This window comes from Microcebus murinus, chromosome 1 (genome assembly GCF_040939455.1).
Source record: "Microcebus murinus isolate Inina chromosome 1, M.murinus_Inina_mat1.0, whole genome shotgun sequence".
Lineage (NCBI taxonomy): Eukaryota > Metazoa > Chordata > Mammalia > Primates > Cheirogaleidae > Microcebus > Microcebus murinus.
In genome coordinates this window covers 92,432,676-92,457,401 of record NC_134104.1, presented here as the reverse complement: position 1 = coordinate 92,457,401, position 24,726 = coordinate 92,432,676, and the positions used below count along the sequence as shown (strand labels likewise).

Here is a 24,726-nt window from a genome sequence, read left to right as displayed (position 1 = left end):
GGTCCATGGGATGACCCTTGTCCTGAGATTGTGAGGGCCAGCCTGCAAGTAGGGTCCACTGGGACTAGCTTGGAACCTGGGTTTATGAGACCAGCCCAGAGCCTAAATCTATGGGGATGGCCCTGGAGCTTAAGTGCACAGGAGCCAGATTGGTAATTGAGCCTGGGTTCACATGGGGTTATCCTGGAGTCTGAGATTGCGGGGGCCAACCTGGTGTTAAGGTCTACTGGGTTGGGCATGGACCCTGTATCCACTATAGCCTGAGGCCATGGAGATGGGCCTAGAGCCTTGGTTTGTGAATACTCATCTGGGGCCTGGGATCATTAGGGCTGGCCTGGCTCTAGGCTGGCCCGAAGCGTGGAGCCATGGGGACAAGCCTGGAGCCCAGGGTCATGAAGTCCAGTCAGACATTCAAATGGCCTTGAAGGTTTTTTCTGTGTGTGCTGGCCTATAGCTTAAGGCTATGGGAATAAGCCTGATGCTAGATTTCACTGGACCATGCTTGCTGGGTTTCATGGCAAAGTTGTATGCTTACTTCATTTTTCTTATCCCATATGGATAGTATCTCTCTCTGCACTGTGCTGCTGGGGCTTGGGGGAGGAGTGACACAGGTAACATGTAAGTGTTCTTCCTACCCTCTTCAATACTTTTCTTATTATGTCCTATACCCACATGCTATATTCTATTACCTGAATTTGTCAGCTCTTGTGAAGGTATGTTTTTTGTGTGTGGATAGTTATTCAAATTGATGTTTCTGTGAGGCAACTAGTGCTAAAAAAAATCCTATTCTGCTACCTTGATGTCACTTCTAAGTTTTTTAGTCTTTTGTTTCTTATCTCGTATTTGTTAAAAATACGAGTAAGGCTTTAGGTTGTATTGTGAATACAGAAACTAAAATAGTGTTTTTCACTTAAGCATCTTCCAAAATTGTGACTAATAATCTAGTCCTTAAAATGATTTCCAACCACGGTTTGAGTTGTTGAAGATAAATTACAATGTATTATTTTAAACTATTTTTAAACTAACATATTTGGTGGAATTCTTGCCAACTCATTTATCCAAATTACCATCTTACTTATGTTCTCCAAGTTATGTAAGAAGTGCAAAAGAAACAGCATTTTTTAAAAATTTGAAATGCCTTCACTCTGCATAAGCATACAAGATACACAGAGATTTAAGAATACAAATTCAGTTAAAGATTGTATACTATGTGGCTTCAGGGCTACCATTCAGAAATGAAGTATTTTCTTAATAAAATATGTATATTTTAATAATATCTAATAAAGAGAAAAATATTATTAAACCAAGAATCAGGAGACCTGAGAATTTTACCTAAGATTATACCACTTCTCTATTTCAAATCTTCAATGGTTTACTATTGAACAAAGAATAAACTCCAGCACCCTTATCATGGGCCACTGTGTCTTAGAGGTGCAGCCAAAAGGAATTTCTTATACTTTTTTGAATAAACTAGGGCTTTCCTACTTCAATGTCTCAAGCTCTCTGCCCCAAATTCTCTTTTCCAGTCAGGCTTTCATCCTCAGCTAGTCTACCACATCATCTTATTTATTTCTTACATAGCACTCACAATAATCTGTGAGGATTTTTTATTGGTTTACTCATACACTGTCTCATCTCACTTATCAGAATGGATGTTCCATGAGGGCAAGGAGATAGTCCCATTTACTGCTATGTGTCTAAAGTCTAGCATGTATCTATTGAGTGTCATTCAAGATAAAAATTGATTTTTCTAGCAGCTGAAAGATTAATCTTTGAAACCAGATTTCTCATGGCTACAGCATTTTCCCATCAAACCACAGTTTATCAACTACCTTCTATATAGAGTCTAGACAGATGGGTATATCAAGATATATGAGTCAGATTCCTGCCTTCAAGGAATTTTAATCTATTCAAAGATAGAGAATGAGCACTGTTATTGGTCTCTTAAAGTTTAAGGTAGTACGGTATAAGATCTAAATGTATGGCATCAACCATTTCTTATATTTACTCAATGAAAAATGAATCTATTAAGTAAGTTTACAATTTTAAAAGTGTCATGGTCAAATGAACATGGCAAACTTAAATACCCCATAATTTTGGGGATAATTATAATATATTCAAGCATATTAAAGGCTTTGAGAAATACAACAAAAAAGTTTTGCCTCATTTTCAAGCTTATTTGAGGTTGGAAACTTTTATCACATAAAATCTACTAGCAGTGACCAAAACTGCTATTGCAAGGGACTCAATTTGAGCAAAGTTGACTTCTTTCAAAATTGAGAACTGTCACTGATGTCACAGGGAAAGGTTTTACAAAGGAAGTAGTACCTAGGATTGAGTCTTGGAAAAAGAATAGATCTTAATCAATTGGACAGTCAGGACAATGACTATATGGGCAAGGAGACAAGAAAATAAGTGAGGTTGTAAACACAGCTTTCTTATGAAAGGAAGTGGGAAGAGTGTCAAATATTCACACTGCTCTTTATAACATTAACATTCACTTATTAGGCAAATATGTTTGAGTGGCTTAGAATAGAAGAATGAATAAGACATGGTACTTTCTCTGAAGCAGCTCAAAAATTCACTGGAACATCTGAAAAAAAGTTATATCAATTTCTCTGTCTTTCAGGTAAACCACATACAATCAAAGAAAAATTGTTCTAATTTTTTATTATTGTGTGCCTTTTTAAAAAAAAATAAGGTAATTACACCTCAATTTTTATTTTTTTAAAAAATAAGGTAATTACACCTCAATTTACACCTCAGTTACACCTCAATTTCCATTTAATAAAATGCAACAATTTAAATTTTACATGCTTAAATGTATATACCATGTAACTAGCACCACAGTAAAGATATGAATATTTCCGTTACCCCCAAAATTTCCCTCATGCCCTTTTCCAGACAATCTTTCTACCCCAAGCCTAGTACCCAATGATCTTCCTCTGTCACTGTATATTATAATTGTGTTTTAGAGTGTCTTACATTAAATAAGAGTCATTCAGTATGTAATCATTTGTGTCTAGCTTCTTTTGCACAGCAGAATATTTTTTAGATTCATTCATGTGTGTGTGTGTGTATGTATGTATTACTAGCTCATTCTTACTTAAAAATTTTCAGAATTATTAAATACTTAATATTTGTCTGTTTTGGGTATCAAAGCAATGCTGGCTTAATAAAGTGAGGTAGGAAACATTCTCCTTTAACTATATTCTCCAAGAGTTTGTGTAGAATTGAAATGATTTCTTGCTTAACTATTTGAGAAAAATCACCAGTGAAACATTTGGCCATGTATTTTCTTCTGGAAAAAGTTTATATTTGGGAATTCAATTTTTAAAATTGGAATAGAGATATTTAAGCTTTCCATTACATTTTAAGTCAGTTTTGATAAATCATAATAAATTGCTCCATAGGAGATATATGCCCATTTCATATAAATTTTCATATGTATTTGCATATAATTATTCATAATATTCTCTTATTAATTTGTGCCCTATCTTTATTTTTGATCAGTTTAGCTACATGTTTCTCAGTTTCATTGAGCTTTTAAAATTGTTTTGATTTTATTGATTGTCTCCATTGCTTACTTTTTATTTTTCTTTTTTTAACTCATATTTTTTCCTGTATTTATTTTGGATTAACTTGATCTTCTCTTTCTAGTCTCTAATCTTTAGACTTTACTTTTTTCTGATACAAGCACTTAAAGCTATACATTTCTCAAAATACTGCTTTTTTTTTTCCTTTACACATTTTGATAATGTTTTCATTTGCTCAAATTTTTTAAAAATTTCCTTCAGGATTTATTCTTTGAGTCATGGATAACTTACAATTTTGTTGTTAAATTTCTACATATTTGGGGAATTTTCAGGTGTAAATTTGATTTTATATTCTAACAAAATTCATTTTGGTAAAAATTATACTTTATATACCTGCAATCATTTTACATTTATTGGAACTTCATTTTTGACTCAAAATATGGTCTTTCTTGTTCAGTGTTTTATAAACACTTGAAAATATTGTATATTCTGCAATTATTGACTGAAATTGTTATAAATGTCAATTCATTTATTTGATAGTTGTTTAAGTCTTGCCTATATGTCTATTATCATTCTGTCACCTTATATTATCAATTATAGATACAGAGAAATGTAATCTCCAACAGCATCTATGAGTTTTTATACGTCTTCTGTCAATTATAACAACTTATGCTGCATGTATTTTGGAGCTCTTTTATTAGGAGCATACACATTTAGAATTATTTTGTGTTTTTGAAAAATTTATTCCTTTTTAGTATGAAATGCCCTTTCTTATTCCTGATAATATCTGTAGCCTACATCAAAGGTCATTTTGTTGCCTAGGCATTTGTTGAAAAGGTTATCTTTCTTCATTGAATTACTTTTACACCCTGCCAATTAATCAAGCATGTATATTTGGGTGGGTCTCTTTCTGGGCTCTTCATTCCATTTCATTCATTTATGCATGTGTTTTTCCACCAATACCACAAAGCCATGATTAGTCTTAAAATCAAGAAGAAGCAATTTATCCTACTTTCTTCTTTTTGTAATTGCTTTATATATTCTACTTCCTTTGCCTTCATATCTTTTTTGAAAAACTTGCTTATATATATAATTTTTCTTGAATTTTGATAAGAATTGTACTACTCTTATATACCAATTTTGGGAAAATGGGCATTTTTTGTTGCACTGAGTCTTCCAACCTGTGACTATAATATATTTTTCTATTTACCTATCTTTAATTTTGTTCATCAGTATTTTGTAGATTTCAGCATAAAAAGTCCATAAATGTTTTGTTAAATTTACACCTAGTGTTTTGATTTTGTTTTGTTTTTTGTTTTTTCTTAGTTATGTTAAGTGTTATTGCCTTTTAATTTCACTGTTCATATTTTTGTTACAAATATATATAAATACAACTGATGTCTGTATGGTTATCTTTTATCATGCTATTCATAACTTATTGAGCTCATTTTAGTTCTAAGGGTTTGGCAATTCCTTAAGATTTTCAGATAATTATGCCATATACAAATAGAAACAGTTTTATTTATTCCTTTCTGATTCTGTAATTATTTAATTTAATTTTCTTATCTTATTGCACTGACTAGAACTTCCAGCACTGTGTTGAATAGAATCATGAGGGCAAACATCCATACCTTGCTCCCAGTCATAGGGGGAAACAAGTTGATTTTTTACCATTAAGTACACAGAAGGCCCTTCATATCCATGTATTCAACCAATCACAGATCAAAAATATGTGGAAAAAAACTGGATGGTTGCATCTGTACTGAACATGTACATATTTTTTCCTTGTCATTATTCCCTAAGTAATACAACGTAATAGCAATTTACATCATATTAAGTGTTAAAAGTACTCTAGAATTGACTTAAAGTATACAGAAGGACGTTCGTGGGTTATGTGCAAATACTACACCATTTTATATAAGGGACTTGAGCATCTTGAGATTTTGGTATTCATGGAAGGATCCTGGGACCAATGCTCTATGGATTCTGAGGGACAACTATAATATTATCTGTATATTTCTTGAATATGCACTTTATCAACTTTTAGAAGATTCCACTGCTCCTGTTTTTTAGATTCTTTTTTTTCTTTTTATTATGAATGACTGTAGAATTATGTCCAATGATTTTTCTGTATCAATTATGATCATATGAAATTTCTTCTTTATCCTATCACTACAGAGAATTACATTGATTAATTTTTGAATATTGACCAGCTTTGCATGCTGCAATAAACTCAACTCAGTATCGTTGCATACTTTTTTAGTGTGTGTATATATATGTGTGTGTGTGTATTGCTGAATTCTATTTGCTAATACTTTGTTAAGGATTTTGGAATCTTTATTCATGAGTGATATTGATTGATCTATGTCCATTCCATTCATCTTTCTTCTCTTCCTGTTTTCCTTCCTTCCTTTCTTTTTTTTTTTTTTTCCCCCTTCTTCCTTTAATCTTTGTCTGGTTGTGGTATCAGGATAGTATTACCTTCATAAAATAAATTGAGACATATCCTTTCCTCTATTTTCTGGAAGAAATTGATGTTAATTTTTCTTTTAATATTTGGTAGAATTCTTCAGTAAAACCATCTGGGCCTAGAGATTTCTCTTTTGAAAGTGTTTAACATATTAACTTTTTATAGTTATAGGGCTGATAAATTCTCTATTTCATAGGGATGAGTTATGGCAGCTTTATTAACCCCCTTTATCTAAGTTGCCAAATTTATATGTATAGAGTTGTTTGTAGTAGCTGCTTTTAAAATTTGTATAAATTTATGGAGTACAAGTGTAATTTTGTTACATGGATAAATTGCATAGTGGTGAAGTCAGTCTTCTACATGTGATTATACAGTTTTCTCAGCACCATTTATTGAATAAGGATCCTTTTCCCCAGTGTGTGTTTTTGTCTGCTTTGTCAAAGATTAGATGGCTATATGAGGATGGTTTTATATCTGGGTTCTCTGTTCTATTCCACTGGTCAATGTCCCTGTTCTTATGCCAACCCCAAGCTGTTTTAATTACTATAACTTTGTAGTATAAAGTCTGGTAAATTGATACCCCATTTTGTTTTTATTGCCTAGGATTGCTTTTGCTATACAGGGTCTTCTCTGTTTCCATAGGAAGTGTAAAATTCTCAACAAAGTCTTCACATTTTTGAGGTTTGTTTTATGGCTCAAGATGTTGTCTATATTAGTTTATATTCTGTGAGCACTTGACAAAGGTGTGTATTGTTGAACAGTGTGTTTTATAAGTTTGAACTAGATTATGTTGTTTGATAATGTTGTTGAGTTTTTCTGTGTGCTTCCTGGTTTTCTGTCTAGTTCTATTTTCAATTGGTGAAAGAGTGTTGTTGAACTCCCCAACTGTAATTATGCATTTGTCTATTTATCCTTCGTTTCTATCAGCTATTGCCTCACATATGTTACAGTTTTGTTGTTTGGTGCAAATGGATTTAGGATTGTTGTGTTTTATTGGTAGATTGACCCCTGCATGGGTCAGGGGATTCTCTTATAGCCAACGTTATAAAAGCTCATCTCAGAGTGTGGACCCTAGGAGCTTCCAGTCCCTGGCCAGGAAAGTAGCCCTGAACCCTCTTCTTATCCACTTTTCGTGTTTCCATCACTTTCTTGGTGAATCATAGTGTTCTCTTATAGATGATTTGTTTGAAATGTGAATAGATCTGTGGTTTCTGGCTATAATGGAGGCATCTACTACCTGTGTCTAGTCAGCCATTTTGATCCCATCTCTGGGTCTCATTTTTTAAAACATGAATGTTTATTCATTTTTGTGAGGTAGTAGAGGGGTTTTTACATTTTTACAGGGGTTGAGTGTTAGCTTTTGTTATTCTCCTTTAACAAGTATTGTACTTTTTTTCTCTGGAAGTCAAGTTAGGTCACATGCATATCAGTTTGATCATTTCAAGTATTGCTTTTAAGCTTTGTTTGGGCAAATCTGGACTAGACTTTATTCTGGGGTTATAATGGCCCTGCTATTGACCTATGACCACTCTTCACTCTTTACTGGCCAATCTTTACTGAATGCCCATATTGAACTACATTCTCCAGTCTGGATACTGAGAACTCACTCCTGGCTCTCAGTGTACTCTGGGAATTGTTTGGTTTACAGATCTCCTAATCCTTCTTTCCCCATGTTTGTTTCCTGGTCTCATGGATATTCACCCTATGCATTTATGGAATAATATTTAGTCAAAGACTCAAGAGAATACATATGCATATTTCTAGAGCTTTCCTCTGTGAAAAACCCTCCCTCTACACTTACTAGCACACTACTTCACAAATTCTAGTTGCCTTGACCATCACGAACTCTGATCTGTCTCCTAAACTTAGCAAGATCAAATAGCTGTCTTTTAGTTTCTCCTTCTTGTGCCATAATCCAGAAATTGCTTCTAGCAGAAACTCAGAGCAATGATTTGGCTTCTCTTTTTTCTTTTCACACAAGGATCCCTCTCCTGCTGCCTGCTGTCCAGTATCTGCAAACAGATGTTTTATATATTTTTATCTAATTTTTCTAGTTGTTTATTATGGGGGAGGTAAGTCAGGCATGGTTACTCTTACATAGTCATTGACCAAAATTTGAACAGGCCCCATTTAAGTGCTATTATGTAAAAAGTATTGTCCTTTATTTCTATCCAAAAGAAGCATTTGAATCTTGACTGCAGATATTAATTGTGTCCCAAAAGCTACTTTTGAATGTTCTCCTACATTCTGCAGCTGAGAGTAAAAGCTGTAAGTTTACAACCAAATGTTGCATTGTGGGAGTTCATGCTCAGTTCATGAAGTGAACCTGACAGTTACAATCAGTCTCATAAACAGATGGGTCTTTTGATAAGACTACAACTTCCTGTAGGGTTATATCGAGCCATTTTCTGGGACAGAGATTCATTATAAAAGTATAGAAATGGGGCCGGGCGCGGTGGCTCACGCCTGTAATCCTAGCTCTCTGGGAGGCCGAGGCGGGCGGATTGCTCAAGGTCAGGAGTTCAAAACCAGCCTGAGCAAGAGCGAGACCCCGTCTCTACTATAAATAGAAAGAAACTAATTGGCCAACTGATATATATATATAAAAAAATTAGCCGGGCATGGTGGCGCATGCCTGTAGTCCCAGCTACTCGGGAGGCTGAGACAGAAGGATTGCTCGAGCCCAGGAGTTTGAGGTTGCTGTGAGCTAGGCTGACGCCATGGCACTCACTCTAGCCTGGGCAACAAAGCAAGACTCTGTCTCAAAAAAAAAAAAAAAAAAAAAGTATAGAAATGAACGACAAAATTTACCACCAAATAATAAGTACTTACCAGAAGAAAATGTTACACAAAGTACGTCAAACAAATATTTTTTAAAAAATTTAAACTAAAGAAACCTATTATAGAGATTATATGTAAAAATAAACAACAAAAATCACAATAATTCTGACAAAGAAGAATAATTAGGGGGAGTTAATTTTTACAGGTATTAAAATATTTTATAAAACATTTATTTATACTTAAATGTATATGATATTAGGATGGAAATAGAAAGACAAAGAAACTGAATAGAAAGTACAGAAATTGACATAATTGCACACATATATTAGCCTCTGATAAAGGTGACAACTCAATTTTATTGGGTAGACAAAGCTGGACTCATTAGAGTGAGACCAGAATGACTGACAAATAAGTTTGTGTGGGTGCCTATTACTATAAACTTCCAGAGAACATGGCTAAAATAAATTAAAATGGGAGCAAGTAAGAGGAGAAAGAAGCCAGCTTACTTAATTGCAAAGATATTTGAACTTCTTTATTACCATCCCTATGGCAGCTGTAGCTAGGACCCTCCCAGGCCTACCCAGCCTGCCTTCTCCACACACCGTCACTGCTTGTCTAAAGGCAGAGAGAACACAGGGAAGGTAGTAGGGTCTATCTAAGAATGATCCTGCTGCTCAAAGGAGAAAAGGTGGGGAAAGAAGAAGGAAAAGCACAGAGGAGTCTGCAAAAGTTCCTGCTGACTTTTATCTTAACTTTGGTAAGCACAGGGCCAGAGATGCACTTTGGGGAAGAGTGAAATTAAGCTAATTCTTTTTTCATAGTTTGAGTTCCATATATATTTTTATTAATCCCGTGTCCAATGGATAGTTTGCAAATATGTTATCCCATCCTGTAAGTTGTCTCTTCACTTTGTTGTTTCCTTTGCTGTGCAGAAACTTTTTAGGATGACATGATCCCATTTGTCTATTTTGGCTTTTGTTGCCTGTGCTTTTGAGGTCTTACCCTCCAAAAATCTTTGCTCAGATCGACAACAGCTTGTAGTGTTTCCTAGTATTTTTTAGTAGCTTCATAATTTCAGCTTTTAAATTTTAGTCTAATCAGTTTTGAGTTGACTTTTTTATATGGCGAAAGATGTAAATCTAGTTTTATTCTTCTTCATGTAGATATCCAATTTTTCCAGCACTATTTATTAAAGGGACTGGCTTTTCCTTAATGTATGTTCTAGATGCCTTTGTCAAAAATCAGTTGCCTACAGGTGTGTAGATTTATCTGTCCATTCTCCATTCTGTTCTATTTGGTCTATATGTCTTTTTGTGCCAGTACCATGCTATTTTGGTTATTATAGCTTTGTAATAGTATAATCTAAAACCAGGTAGTTTGATGCCCCCAGCTTTGTTCTTTATGTTCAGGATAGCTTTAGCTATTTGAGGTCTCTTGTGGTTCCATATGAATTTTAAGATTATTTTTTCTATTTTCATGAAGAATATCATTGGTATTTTGATAAGGATTGCATTGGCTCAGTAGATAACTTTGAGTAGTATAGACATTTTCACAATATTAATTCTTCCAATCCATGAGCATGGGATATCTTTCCATTCTGTGATTTGCAGCAACATGGTTTGGAACTCAAGGTCATTACGTAAAATAAAATATGCAAGGCACAGAAAGATGAATATCATACATTCTCACTCATATATGGGAAATCTCATGGACATAAAAAGTAAAATGGTGGTTATCAGAGACTGGGTAGGAAAGGGGTCAGGGGGGAATGAAGAGAAGTTGGTTAAGGGATTCAAAAATATAGTTAGATAAAAGGAATAAGCCCTAGCATTTGAAAGTACAGCAGGGCAACTATAGTTAACAATTATTTATTGCATATTTTAAAGTAGTTAGAAGAGAAGAATTTTAATGTTCCTAACACAAAGAAAAGATAAATGTATGAGGTGATGGATATTCCAATTACTCTGACTTGATCATTATGCATTCTATACAGTTATCAAAATATCACAAGTACCACCAAATATTTACAACTATTATATATCAATTAAAAAGGAAATAAAAATAACAGCTATGTGAACTTAAAAAAATTGTTTTCAATGAGTTTCATAGGAAAATAGAAAAGGACTTTCTGAACTCCTTAACGTCTTTATATGAGAAACCTAATTGTCAGTGTCTCCTTTACCATTCTTTATTCACCTTTTCACTCAGTACATCTTTCCAAACAGAATGAATTATAAACTATCACTGCTTAATTGCTTTCAGAGATGGACCCCTGCACAGGTGGGAATGGATGTGCTCACATATGTCAGAGTGAGAATGGCATGGCCAGGTGTGCCTGCCACCCTGGGTACCAGCTGTCTGAAGACAAAAAGACTTGTGAAGGTAGGAAACTGAAGCTGATGGCTTAATTGTGTAATTGTTTGAAATTTTGTGGTAATTCAGTTTTGAATAGTCAGAACAGCTAGGAGAAAAGGTGTTTTCATTTATGCTTAGAAAGGAACGTTTAATTCCTATTTGATCATTCTGAAAGGTATTTTATGATACTATAAAAACTCAGTGAAATTCTTAGTTACAATTTTTAAAAAAGACCTAGCGTACTTTCAGAATTAATGCTTTTTGTTTTGTGTCTCTCATTCTGAAGTGAATTTCAGAATTAATATTTCAAAACCTTCCATAACCACACAGGGAGTTTTTTTTTTATTATTATTATAGGCTGCATAAGGTGGGGATAACCTTTGAAAAGCAAGCATGTGCAAACGAGTATTCTCAGAAGTCAGGAATAATTAAAACAAAAAAGAAGGAAACTCTATAAATACAAGATTACACATTTCTGTTTCCTAGAAATAGCAAAACAGATACACTTCAATTCAAAGATGAAAGTGATAAATTCTTCCATGACGAGAACTGATAAATAAAATCATTTCTATAGGACAGTCTTTGTTTTAATAACTTCTGAGAAATCACAGAATCCTTCATTTTTATCATGACGTTTTCATGAAATGAAAAATAGTTTATTTAGATTAATTATGAAAGTTCTGGAGTGTTTACTGATTTATAAGACTGATAAGTGCTTTGAGAAATTGAAAAGGAATTAGACATAAGAATTAATGTTGTTCTTTTTTCTTCTTTAAGTCAAAATTAAGATAAAATTTTCTGTGGATTTTGTTAACATACTTTTCTGACAGAGAACATTTCTGCTTTGGTCATCTGTTTTTGTAGCACCTGCCTAGCTCAGCACCTAGCACAGAATAGGCTCTTATTAAATATTTGTGAAAAATTGACAAACATTTACATATAAAATGTGGATATGTACATATATCTATATAATCCCTTGCAACCTTCTATTTTAACATTTAGTACCTTATTCCTAGAAATTCTGTCCCTCCAAACTTTGCCTATCTAGCCTTTTCCAAATACATTAGAAGAATGAGTATTTCTCTGAGCACCCTGGTAGGGATAATATGCAGGACAGTACAGGAGAAAGTGCTAGTTTAAAAAAAATGATAGTGAGACCTGTCTATTAAAGGGACGAAGCAGAGATCACCTGGGCCACAAAACTGAAGTTTCATTGAACAGAATTGACTATTGATGTCAGCAAAGGGAGAGGATACTGGTGTCTAAATGGCATTACCTTGTGACAGTCATATGTATAACACAAACTATGGATAGATAAATATGAAAGTCCAAACTCTGCCTTGCCCATGGCCACACGTACTATCTAATTTAAACCAGGGAGATGCCATTTTGGTTAAGAATGGGATATATATTCCTAAAGACAAATTACAATGACTTCTCTATATTATTAAGGAACAGATTAGGCCTATTTTTTCTTGTCTTCTCTCTTTTTCCCAATTAATGGATACTAGCAGGTTCTAATAGATAGAAGTGTTTGAGAGCATAAGGCCAACACTAGAGGTAATGTCATAGCAGTTGGTTTACGTACAAATGCTCCCTTTATACAAAGAACATGGAGCCTGTGTGGTATTTACTGTTGGGGGTCAGTGGGGAAGAGATACATTAGTTCATTTTTATAGTTTGCAAGTAAGTCTTAATTAGAGCTCTTGAGACTTAGCTGTTGTGTCTCTTTCAACAGATATAAAAGAGTATGCTGAAGGGGTTGCTCACTGCCCTCATCACTGTGTGAACTCTGTGGGATCTTTCACCCTGGCTTTGAGCAGGGAGCTGATAGAAAACAGTGTTACGCTAAGCGGCAACCAGTTGCAGAATAGGAAATGTGTGGTATTTTACAAGTATTAAACAAGAGTAAAAAACAAAAGAACACTGAAAATCTTGCCAAGGCAGGGCACCTGAGAATGTTATTCACTGAGGTGGGGTAAGGGTGGGGGCTTAGAAGTCTGACTCCTGCATTTTGTACATGAAGGAATAGAGGCCCACAGTCAATAGAAAACAATTTTCATAATAATTCAGGGTAGTCAGCAAGGACTAAGTCTCAGGTCTTCTGATTTGAGGCTGTTTTAGGCTTGTGGATCTTTTTAACGAAGAATCTGCCTTACTTTATCAGCTCTGCTATGCAATATTTATTGAACACTAATAACCCCAGTGTAAAACTCAAGGAAAAGAAGCTAGCAGGAGTGGAGGAACCATTGCTACCAACAGCAGCTCTAGGTTTTGGTACCATGTGTGATACATTGGATACTCTAATAAGAATCTCCTTCTTGGGCATACCCTTCTCATCGCCATTCATCATGCCTCTTTATAAAGCTCTTTCTTGCTTTGCCTTCTCTTCCACCAACTCACCCTTCTACCCATTCTCTTCAAAAAAATTATGATCCATGTCATCTAACCTTAGTTTCTTCCTCCCTAGGCTCAGTTATACAACTTAACATATCCCTCATTAAAATGTCAATATACTGAGTTATTAGCTGTAGCTGCTATTATGGCTATTTCCTTCTCTCACATCTTCCCCACTGATCCACTGCTTAATCTGTAGAGGAGCACATTTCCTACTTTACTAAGCTTAAATTTATCTGATACAAATTCCCTCAAGTACCATATTTTCTACCTTAATATTTCCCATCCTCACCTGTCCTACTTCTTCCATCCTTTTTCAAATAACAGCATTTTTTTTTCTTATTTTTATAGCTGATTTCTCCATGTCTGCCTCTTGTCTGGTGTTGGCACATCAACTGTTCATTTTTCTTCTTCATCTTCAGACCCAATATTTCTCTCAGCAACTTCTTCTTTTCTTTTCCCCCGTTCACATCTATACCTTAGCAGATGAATTTTAATTGTCTTCACAACACAACACATGCTAACTAATTTAGCTTTAAATTCAAGACCATAAATCTTAAATGACTAAGTAGCATGGCTGAGCAAACCTGTATTATCAGAATATGTCTACTTTCACCCTCATCAAATTAAGTGTTTAACACCTCTTTCTCTTCCAAATCTTTATATCACCCCCTTTTTGCCTTTGTCTTTACCTTGTCTCTTATGTCATAAAAATGGATGCAAACTGCCATCCAAGGCAATAATTGGCCCAAAATCTCCCATACAGTCCCATGGAAAAACCTTCACCCCTATTAATATGAAGAAAGTGGCCTTATTACTATCAAAGGTTATCTTCATTGTGCTTTGGATTCCATTCTGTCTTAACATCTTGAGATCTTTGCTTTTGCAATTATCCCCCTTTTTTCTGAAGCATTAGTTCTTCTGAATCATTCTTATCAGCACAGCAATATGGTCAAGTATCTTCTGTCTTTGAACTACCCTCATGTGAGCCCACATTTCATTAGAGCTATTGTCTGATCCCCTTCACTACAAAATTTGCAATGACTTTAGCCAATAACTCCTCTTTTTCATCTTGTATTTTCTCATCCACCCACACTAATCAGGTTTTCATCTCTACTACTTCACTAGCCACCCATGCCCTCCATGCTACCAGACTGAATGGTAACATCTCTGATTTTATCTTACTTGACCTCTCAGTAGCTTTCAATATAGTAACCTCTTCTTGAGAACACTTTCTCAAAATATTTTCTCTTATCATCTATGTTATAATACTACAGTTTTCTAATTTTCTTCTCCATCTATGGCCTTTCTGTCAATGTAAAATTTATATTTCCAAGCTTTCTCCTTCTTTTAACTACACGTGATTATACTAAACTATCTATTCAACATCTCTACCTGAATGACTGGTAGGCATTACAAACTTGATAGAGCTGGACAGAACTGCTGATTTTAAGTCTCAGTCCCAAAGATCCTCTTTCCAGTTCTTCACATCTTAGTAAACCACCCATTCAGTCCTGAAGCTAAGAACGCAATGATATAGTTAGTAAGTGATAGAACTAGGACCTGAATGAGGGTCTTTCTGCTTCAAATATACTATCATTTCTACTTTATCAGGTATCTGAATATATATATTTTTATTAGTTTTAATGCAGGAATAAGAATAAAAATAATGATAAATAGAATAAATATTTTAGCAGTCTTACATGAGCTCCCTCATGAAGAGAAATTATTAGAGTCACTAAATTATTCATTCTTCTCTCCTGTATAAAATTCTGTTTCTTTAATTCTATATTCCTTAAAGTCTGTTGGTACATTTTTGTTTCTTAAAGACTGAATATTTGCTGCAGTGATATTTGCCTTTTAAAGAGCAAACTAAATAAGATGGGAGAGAAAAATTGACTACTAATTAAGGCACAATTTCTTCTGAAGTCTGTCTTTTTCTGAATGCCCTAAGGAGTCCTTTTAGACCAAGAAAAATGTGGATGGGTTTTTTCTATTTTATTAATGTTTTGGCTTTTTAATATGGCCAAAGGTTTAGAGGATGAGTACATTTTACAAATGTATGAAATAAAACCTCTTGCAACTTAATTGGTGCATTCTCAGTTATCATGAAAGAGGGGGTCATTATTGATAATGAGTTATGAAGTAAGGCTTTCTGTAGAATTTACTTGAGAAAGCAATTTGTTCTAGAGTCGAATACATTTGGTAGAAGTATATTTTTACATTTATTTCCCTATTTGAATATTTGGCTAAGCTGTTTCTGCAATCCTCACCAGACCTCAATATTTACTAACTGACATATAAACCTTTCTTGGTGAAAACTGGTATTTTGAGCTGTTTCAACACCTGTAGGTGGAGTAAATCTTTTTAGAGCATGGTAATGTTTAGCTATGAATTTTATGTGCCCATCATCTAACAAGTATATTTTAGGATGGAACTTGTTTTTCCTTTTTTCCTAGAAAACAACATTTTATATTTAAGTAATTTTAACCACTAAATCCTCACAGTGTGCTTACTATGAATTACCAATCACTATCTTGTGATTAGAAAGTGGTAAATTCCAGATACAGCATACTTCCCCCAAATTACCAAGCAATACATAACATAGTTTAGCTTATGGGCCATACATATTTAATGCACTTTTTTTTTCTATCAAGCAAACTATATTGGTTACCTATAAGAAACTACGAAGATCCTTTAAAAATTTTTAAGTATGATTTTTTTAAGTATAATAGTAAAAGATTGTTTATAATCTGGATCAAGTATTCAAAATCTCATCTTTCATCTAGTGAACAGTTACAGATCTGAGTTTGCACTTATTTTAGTCGCATATACTTTTAATGAGGTTCCCATAATATTATTTATATTTAAATCAAATTACCACAAGCATTCTTAGAACTCCATTGATGCAATATCACAGAAAATTAGCAATAAAAAAGCATACAGAAAATTTGTCAAATGGATACTTTTACTGCTTTTTTCTTCCCTTAAAGAATCAGTTAGTATTTGAAATTTATTACAGTTTCCAGTACCTTAAATATAATCTAATCCAGGGGCCAAAACTCTAACATCAACACAAGATAGGCATTAAATATAAATGTGTAAAGCAGGCTAAGTATAAAAAAATAGGGCATTGTGGGGTCTGTGTTGAACCAGAGAGGGCATTCTGGGGCTTAAGAGGACAGCCATTGCTTGATTCCAGCCAACTATCCAACTGTCGCCCAGAGCAATCACTATGCCAGTGTGGCTAAACTCACTGATTTATTCAACAAATGCCCACTGAACACCTACTACATACTGGGCGTTGTTCTCAACGCTAGAGATACAATAGTGAACAAGTCAGGCCAAGTTCCTGCCTTTATGGAACTAAAAGACATACAGAGGAGACAGAAAGTAGAAAAGTAATCAAAGATATGTGTACCATCATGTCATAGAGTGATAATGTGTAATGATAAGAAGATCCAAGAAGAGGGAGCAGTAAGAACTAAGAACTCAGCTCTAAGGTAAGGCTGAGCTTGTATTGTGCTCAAGAAATAGAAAACTGTGTGGGCTGGAAAATAGTCAACAAGAGGAAGAGAGAGATGATGAAGTCAGAGCAGTAGGCAGCAGGAGGGATGAGTCAGATCATATAAGACCTGTAGGCCATTGCAAGGGATTTAGATTTTATTCCAAGTGTGATGAGAAGGTATTGGGTGGTTTTGAACAAGGAGCAATGTGATATATTTACATTTTTAAAAAGTCTCAGGTGCTACTCTGTAGGGGATGGACAGTAGGGAGTGTGAGTAAAGGCAAAATATGAATCCATCAGGTGAGCTATGATGGTGGTTTGAATTAAGGTGGCAACAGTGGAGATGGTGAGACAGATTTGAGATTTATTTTGTACGGAAGCCTGAGAGGAATTATTGATGTAGATTTAAGGGGAAAAAAAGAGGAATCAAGAATAATTCTTGATTTGGGACATCAGAAAAAGTTTAATAAGAATGCCTTTTACCAAAATGTAGAGCACGGTGGAAAAACAGGTTTGGGGGTGAACCAGCAGGTATGTTTGGAAATCACGAGTTCTATTTTTGTTGTGTAGAAATGGCATGTAGGTAGTTTCTATTTTCTAACTAGATATTAATATAAATGTCTGGAAGTATGTATATGTCAAGGCTGGAGTGAGAAGCCCATTAACATGTAGATGCTCATCTTTAAGCCATAAGCAAAAATGGGGTCACCTGCACAGTGAAGATAGTGAAGATATCTGGAGGAGAGCACAGAGAACTGAGACTGGGGACTCCAATAATCAGCATCTAGAATTGATGGAGAGACAGGAAAGACTGAAAAAGAGTGTCCAGTAAGGTTTGTGGAAAATCTGGATAGTATGATTTCCAAAAGGGCAAAATAAGAAAAGATTGAAGAAAAGAGTGGCCAATGGTGTCAAGTGCTACTAAGAATCAGGCAATGTGGCAGTAACTGGAGAAGAATGTAGGATCTCTTTTCTTAATTTATTTTTTAAATTAACAGACAGTAAAATTTACATTTTTGTGTATAATTCTGTCAATTTTAACACAGCAATAGATTTATGCAAAGACCATTGCAATAAGGATTAGAACAGTTTCATCAACCCCAGAACCTCGCTTGTGCTATCTTCAGCTTGTCATCTATTCCCCATCCCTAACCTTTGGCAACTACTGATCTGTTCTCCCTCACTGGAACTTTGTTTTCTCAAGAATATAAGTACATGGGAGCAGGCACTGTATAACCTTTCATTCAGCATAATGCCTTTGGGATTCAGCCAAGGTTTTGCTCATATAAACAGTTTTATTCTTTGATGGCTAGTACTCTACTGTGTGGATATACCACAGTTAGTTTATTGTTCGCCCTTGAAGGACATTTGGATTCTTGTATTCATATTTGAGCAATTATGAAGAGAGCTGTTGTAGACATTTGCATTCAGGCTTTTGTGTGAACATGTTTGTTTTATTTCTCTTCAGTAAATACCTAGGGCTGGAATTGCAAGGTCATATGGTAAGTGTATAAATTTATAAGAAACTGCCAAACTATGTTTTAGAATGATTGTAACATGGGTTATTGGCTTTTTTGTTTTTTAAAAATAGGAGGCCTTTGGTTTTTGAAGAAAATGTGGAAATCCAGAAGTTTATGAAAAAATTCTCAATTTTTAAAATACTTTGATAATCAATTTTCATATATCTTTGGACTTGATGTAACTTGCATTCAAACCTTAATATAACTCAGTCCTCATGTTAACAATGGGAAAAACTGGGGATCAGACATATAAAATAATTTACAGAAGATCACACAGCCCTGAAGTGTCTGGTCTTCTGATTTTAAATGTTGTGCTGTTTCTACTATATCACACTGCATCTCTTAGAAAAATATTACTTTTCAGTGAAATAAATTATACTGCTACTGCTAGTCAAATTATTTTCTCTTTCTACATGAGATTATATAAGGAAATAACTCTGAATTAGAAAACTCTGCCTTTTACTAGCTCTGTTATCTTGGGCAAATCTTTTATCTTCATTTTCTAGTCTGCTAAGCAAAAATCATAATGCTATTTTTAAGGCTTCTCATAATATTTAGATTAATAAGCACATATGATATCTTGCATAGTATAAGCATTCAAATAAATGTACTTATGATAATTTCATGTAATTGTAATACTATTATTCAAAATGAAATTTAAAAATGAGTATGTTTCTGAACTTTAAATATGTGAAAGCAATCTGGGAGAGTAAACATTATATAGTAGAAAAAACTGGCCCAGAAGACTTGGCTTTTTATATCAACAGTGCCGTAAATGTTATTAAAGAAGTGATTCTACCTCAATTGACCTAACTTTTCTCGCTAAAATGTGATGGAGGTTGACTTGATAGACTCTAAGATACCAAATATGATTCATAAATACTTTAAAATGCCTCCTTATGAGAATGGCCATGGAAAAGATATGGGGAAAAAAACCCTTAATTCTGTATCATAAAGATATGCATGTACCTATCTCCACAACCAGAGATATAATTTGAAATATGTCTCCCTAAAGAATATAGGTTAATATACGAAAAGTATCAGTTCTCTTTATTATTTTAATCTTTCCTTTAGCTTTCTAATTTTGCTCCATCCTAAACTAGCTGTTTCTAAACCCAAAGGGCTTCTTATTTTCAACAATAAATTGATTAGCATAATTCTTCTTTTGTTTATTCAATCATTCAGAACCTATTTCTGAACATCTGTTATGAGCTGGGTAATCAAGATGATAATGGCACAGTGGGATGAGCACAATGACAGGGATGTGCACTGGGTGCTTGGGAGCAAGCAAGGCTGCTGCCTGCCCTAGGTTACAGGCTAGGTTTTAGAAATGATGATTTCTGGAACTGTAGCATATATCCAGGCAGTTCTAATGATTATATGTGTTTTCAAGGAGTGTCACAATCCCAAATACCCTTGTCCTGTTGTTTCTCACCTTTTTTTTCACGTTTGTATATATTTACAGATTACATATGTTGTTTTAATACAGGCATGCAATATGTATTAATCAAATCCGAGTAATTGGGATCCATCACCTCAAGCATTTATCATTTCTTTGTGTTAAGAATATTCCAATTCCACTCTTTTACTCCCATTTTTCTTCTTCCAAACAATTCATTCAGGAGTAAAGACTGAAAGGAAATAAACTAATATAGATGCTTTCAGTAAAAAGGGGTATGTTCAAGCAACACAAATGAAAAACCATAGAATTCCAGCAGTAAAAATAGCATTCAGAGTATCTAAATTCCATTTTTTAAACAGATTCAAAACATTTTTTATTTCTTATTTCCTCATTTAGAAAATGGGCAATTACAATTCCTGTGTGCTTAAGACAATTGGTATTCATATTTTGAGGCTGACAACCACCAATATGTTCCAAATTAGTAGCATGTACCAGGATTGGCAAATTGGTTTTTAACCCTTTGCACTTGCTTCCTTTTTTCTCAATTCGTTTATTCTACTCGGGATTTAATTTTTTAAATACCCCATATTTTACAAAGTGCAGCAGTAGAGTAAAAAACTGGAGTTTCTTTTCATACAAACTTAATTATTTGGATTTTTTTATATTTCAAATTATTGATACATTCAAAGAGTAATTTTAATCTCTACAATTTTTGCTGTGTCGAGTCACATTCGACATCAGAGTGCAAAGGGTTAAAGTACTAGTTTGTTTATGTAATAAATGCTTCTCATATACATCAAAGCTGATTAGCACACCAACATGACATTAGTTAGATATGATCAGCTAATTCAATGGTTTTGTATTTACGTTTTTGTTCCATGTTTATTTTTTAACAGTATTTTCATGTACTCATATAGCCCCTAATAATGACAGATAATATAGCAAGCACACTATAAGCTCGAGAACAGAAATGTCAGCTGTCAAACAATCTATTTGATTTCTGATCATTGATTCAATATACATAATTTTTTATATCCTTAAAATACTGAGAATCCCCATAAGTATGTGTCCTTTAAGATAAAAATGCTTAATAATCACTGGTGGACTCGTCATTATTTTTTTGCATCACTTAGTTAACATTATTTATCGGTTTATTAGTATTTTAATATGGTATAGACATTTACAATGTTTATCAGGCTTTAGATTTTTATATGTATAGAGTGTTGATAGATTTCCAATAAAGGTTGTCATCCTCCCAGTTGAGAGAATGTGAATGTACCCATTGTTGACATATATTCAGGTTTCTTTGTTGTTATGCTAATAACCTCTTTTGCTTGTTTTGGAAAGAAATTGAATTGAAAATTGTCAATAGCTGTGAAAAGAACAATGGTGGTTGTTCTCATCACTGTGAACATGCAATTGGTGGGCCTCATTGTTCCTGTAACCATGGACACCAGCCTGATTCAGATGAGAAAACATGCATGCATAGGTAATGCTTGATAAAGGCCATCTTCATTCAAAAGTTGCTCTGGATTCATTTAGCCCTTTCATTTCTAGTCCTTACTGCTGTAATGTGAGCCACATCTCTCAAACTGCAAGGAGAAATAGATTTAACAGAGTCTCTGGCTACTAAATAAATGTTAAAGAAAGATTGTTTAACAAAAGATATTACATTTAGATATTTACCTTGAAGTTAAAGGAGATTTAAAACATCTTAACAAAATATGTGGACTTAATAGGCTTATTTCAAGAAAATACTCCAAGGTCTATCTAACCATCAAATATAATTTGTAGTTCCAACAATAAGTGCTATCATGTACCCTAATTTTCTCTACCCTAAGCAGAAACTGCCTCATTTGTATTGGTTTTCAACTTGGTAATGATTTGGTAGCATGTTCAACTTTGATACAGCAGGTAGCTATATTTGAAAAGAAAACTCTAAAATGTATCATTCCTTGGATAACCTGGCTCATATCCATTTTTAATTACTAAGTTTTCCAACTTATTATTAGAATTTATACCATTGGAGACAATGAGAAGAATAAATTCCACCCTAGCCTTGCTTCATAGTGAAATGTTTAACCTAGAGCTTCTGAGAAAAAGGAATATCTACTGTAAATAGGGATAGTAGATATCAAACTATATTACTATGTACTCTAGTCCTGAGAATATTTCCAAGCTCCTAAAGCAGTGATTTGTCATCATTCAGGAATTATGATACTATATTTGCTTACTTTCTTTTGTTATGCTTTATGTTCTCTCTCTTAAAAATTATGAATACTAAAAAATCTTCTGAATACCTCATGCTACTCAATATGATGAGAGACAATTGAAGTATTAAAAAAGGTGAATTTCAATGGTTTAAGTATTTGGGACTTTTTATTTTGGCACTATGATACAGAATAAACTTCAAGAAATTTTGCTGTATTCTGGTTTCATAAATTGTTGAAGCCATTGCTTATATTTCTTGAGCCAACATTGCTTTCTGCATTACTTTGAGCCTACAGTGGTTAACTTATTTAAAACAATTGTTTCTCTTACCTCTTTTATGTAATGAAAAATATGCTTATATTTTTTCCTATTTTGTTAAATTTTGTATTTATAGGAAAAAAAAAGGCTTTCCTTTTTTCTTTCTTCCTCTTCTTCCTTCCTTCTACCCTTCTTTCCTTCTTTTTTTCTTCCTTTCTTCCTTTCTATCTTTCTATGTTTGTTTCTCTTTTGAGTATTGAATAAGGGAAACTGGAATTTTGCTGAACCTTTTCTTTGCAGCTTACAATTTAATGTCTTTCTTTATTCTTTAAAAAGTACAATTTAGTAAAGTTCTTATTTACAGCTATAAACAAATAGCATCTGCCAGGGTCAAAATATAGACAATTGCATATTTATGAGAATGCAACAGTCAACATGACAATGTTATTTTGTTTATAGGTCAAGTTTATTTCGTTTTCTAACAATAAAAAAATTTATTTCTAAAGACCAAATATTCACTAGCGTAAAGGCAATGATTCATTTGGAGTGTACAGATACATACTTTATTTATTTCTCTAAAAACAGATTAAAGCCATGTATGTTTGTAAAAAAAATTCATGCATAAAGGAAATCAACGGATTTTCTTTTTAGCTTATATTAGTATAAACCTTAAAAAAGAGAATGTACAAAGAAATGTGAAAATACATAGCCAGTCTGCAAATGGTCAATCAGTCTTGCCTCAAGGCAAAAATTTATTAGGGCTAAAACCTAAAGGTGTGTTAACACAATTTGAAAGACAGCTATATAAAATGTAAGAGTCTGATCAGCAATAAAGTCACTAAATTAACAATTTCCCAGTTATTACAAAATATTTCTAACCTGTAGAGTTTCATTCAGTGACTATGTATGAGGTACAGATACAGAAGACCAAGTTTTTTACTTTTGATGCTTTTCTGAAGTCAGAGCTCAAATATTTAATTGCTTTGCCTGGCTACATTTGGTCTTCTACTTTTGATTAGGGCTAGATTTTTCTGTAGAGATGAACTTTTCTGCAATGGTGAAATATTTGGTATATCGGCCAATTTAGGCAAAATGTGATCATCAGAGAGAAATAAACTTAAAAGGGAAAAATAAACAAGCAAAGATCTTGCTAGATAACATCTGAAAAGAAATCAAGAAATTTAGGAAACAGGTGATGCAAAGGTTGAAGTAGAAGGGCATTTTACATAAAGCTTGTGATGTGGGAAGATTGGGCTTTCAGATGAGTTCCAGATTGAGGATGATATACATGTGACAAGCTAGAAATAGCACCAGAGGAATGTTAATAGAAGCATCAAAAATGGATCATAAGATGATAGGATGAAGGACTTATTTTTCAATTGTGTTATGTAATTGTGCTTCTTGCTAGTTGAAAACAGGAAATCCTGAGATCTGTATCTTTGAAGGTCCTAGTGGTGTCTGAGACAAACAACTTAAAAAAACCTGGAAGTTAAAAAAAAAAAAAAACTTAAAGTATAATGTTTTCAATGAAATGGAACTGAAATTTTCAAAAAGATTTTTATCCTCTACTTCATGCTATTTAACCGAAAAGATTAATAAAAGGAAGGTTAATATAAGAAAGGAAAAAATATCTAGAATTTTGCAAGTAGCACTGCTGTGACATTTTGCCAGAGAAAAATGTTTTGTGTCCAAATGACCTTCATTTAGACATTTTATAGAGACCCTTCACCTTGATTGACTGATTGCATTTTCTCTCCTTCCTTTCTCTTGTCTTAATTTCTTTGAGTTGATACCCTTTCCAAGGCTAATTGAGACACTGACCTTTTTTATCTATGGCTGCTCATGTAGTTTTGGAACAAAAGGATTTTGTAAACTCAGCATTGACAGGCCACCCAACTTAACAGCTCAACGAACAGAGGGAGTTGCATTGAACCAAGGACCTAGAGCCTAAAACTCTTTCCAAACAATTCCCAGGTGTCCAGCCTAGGGCAAGCAGGGGTGAAGTGTCTGTTGCTATTTCTTGGCCAATTAGGTCAGAAATGATCACCTTAAAACTCAGGCCAAATAGGTTATCTTTTGGATAAGAACTTTCAGTTTGACATCTACTGGGGCATTTTTATTTTCCCCAGGGAAGTTACGTCTTAAGAAGAAAAATTCACAGTTGTAGAATTCTAAAATAATAGTGCTGAAGGAGACTTAAAGATCATTGTTTAGAGAATTGCTTTTATGACAGGACATTCCATGGTAAAGATGTCACAGACGGAACAAAAACCCCCATACCTCACTCA

At 33.9% G+C, this 24,726-nt stretch overlaps 1 pseudogene; it reads left to right on the top strand.

The window, feature by feature from the left end:
• LOC105879163 (EGF-like and EMI domain-containing protein 1) overlaps nucleotides 1–24,726 on the top strand; it is a 551,225-nt pseudogene that overhangs the window by 518,323 nt on the left and 8,176 nt on the right.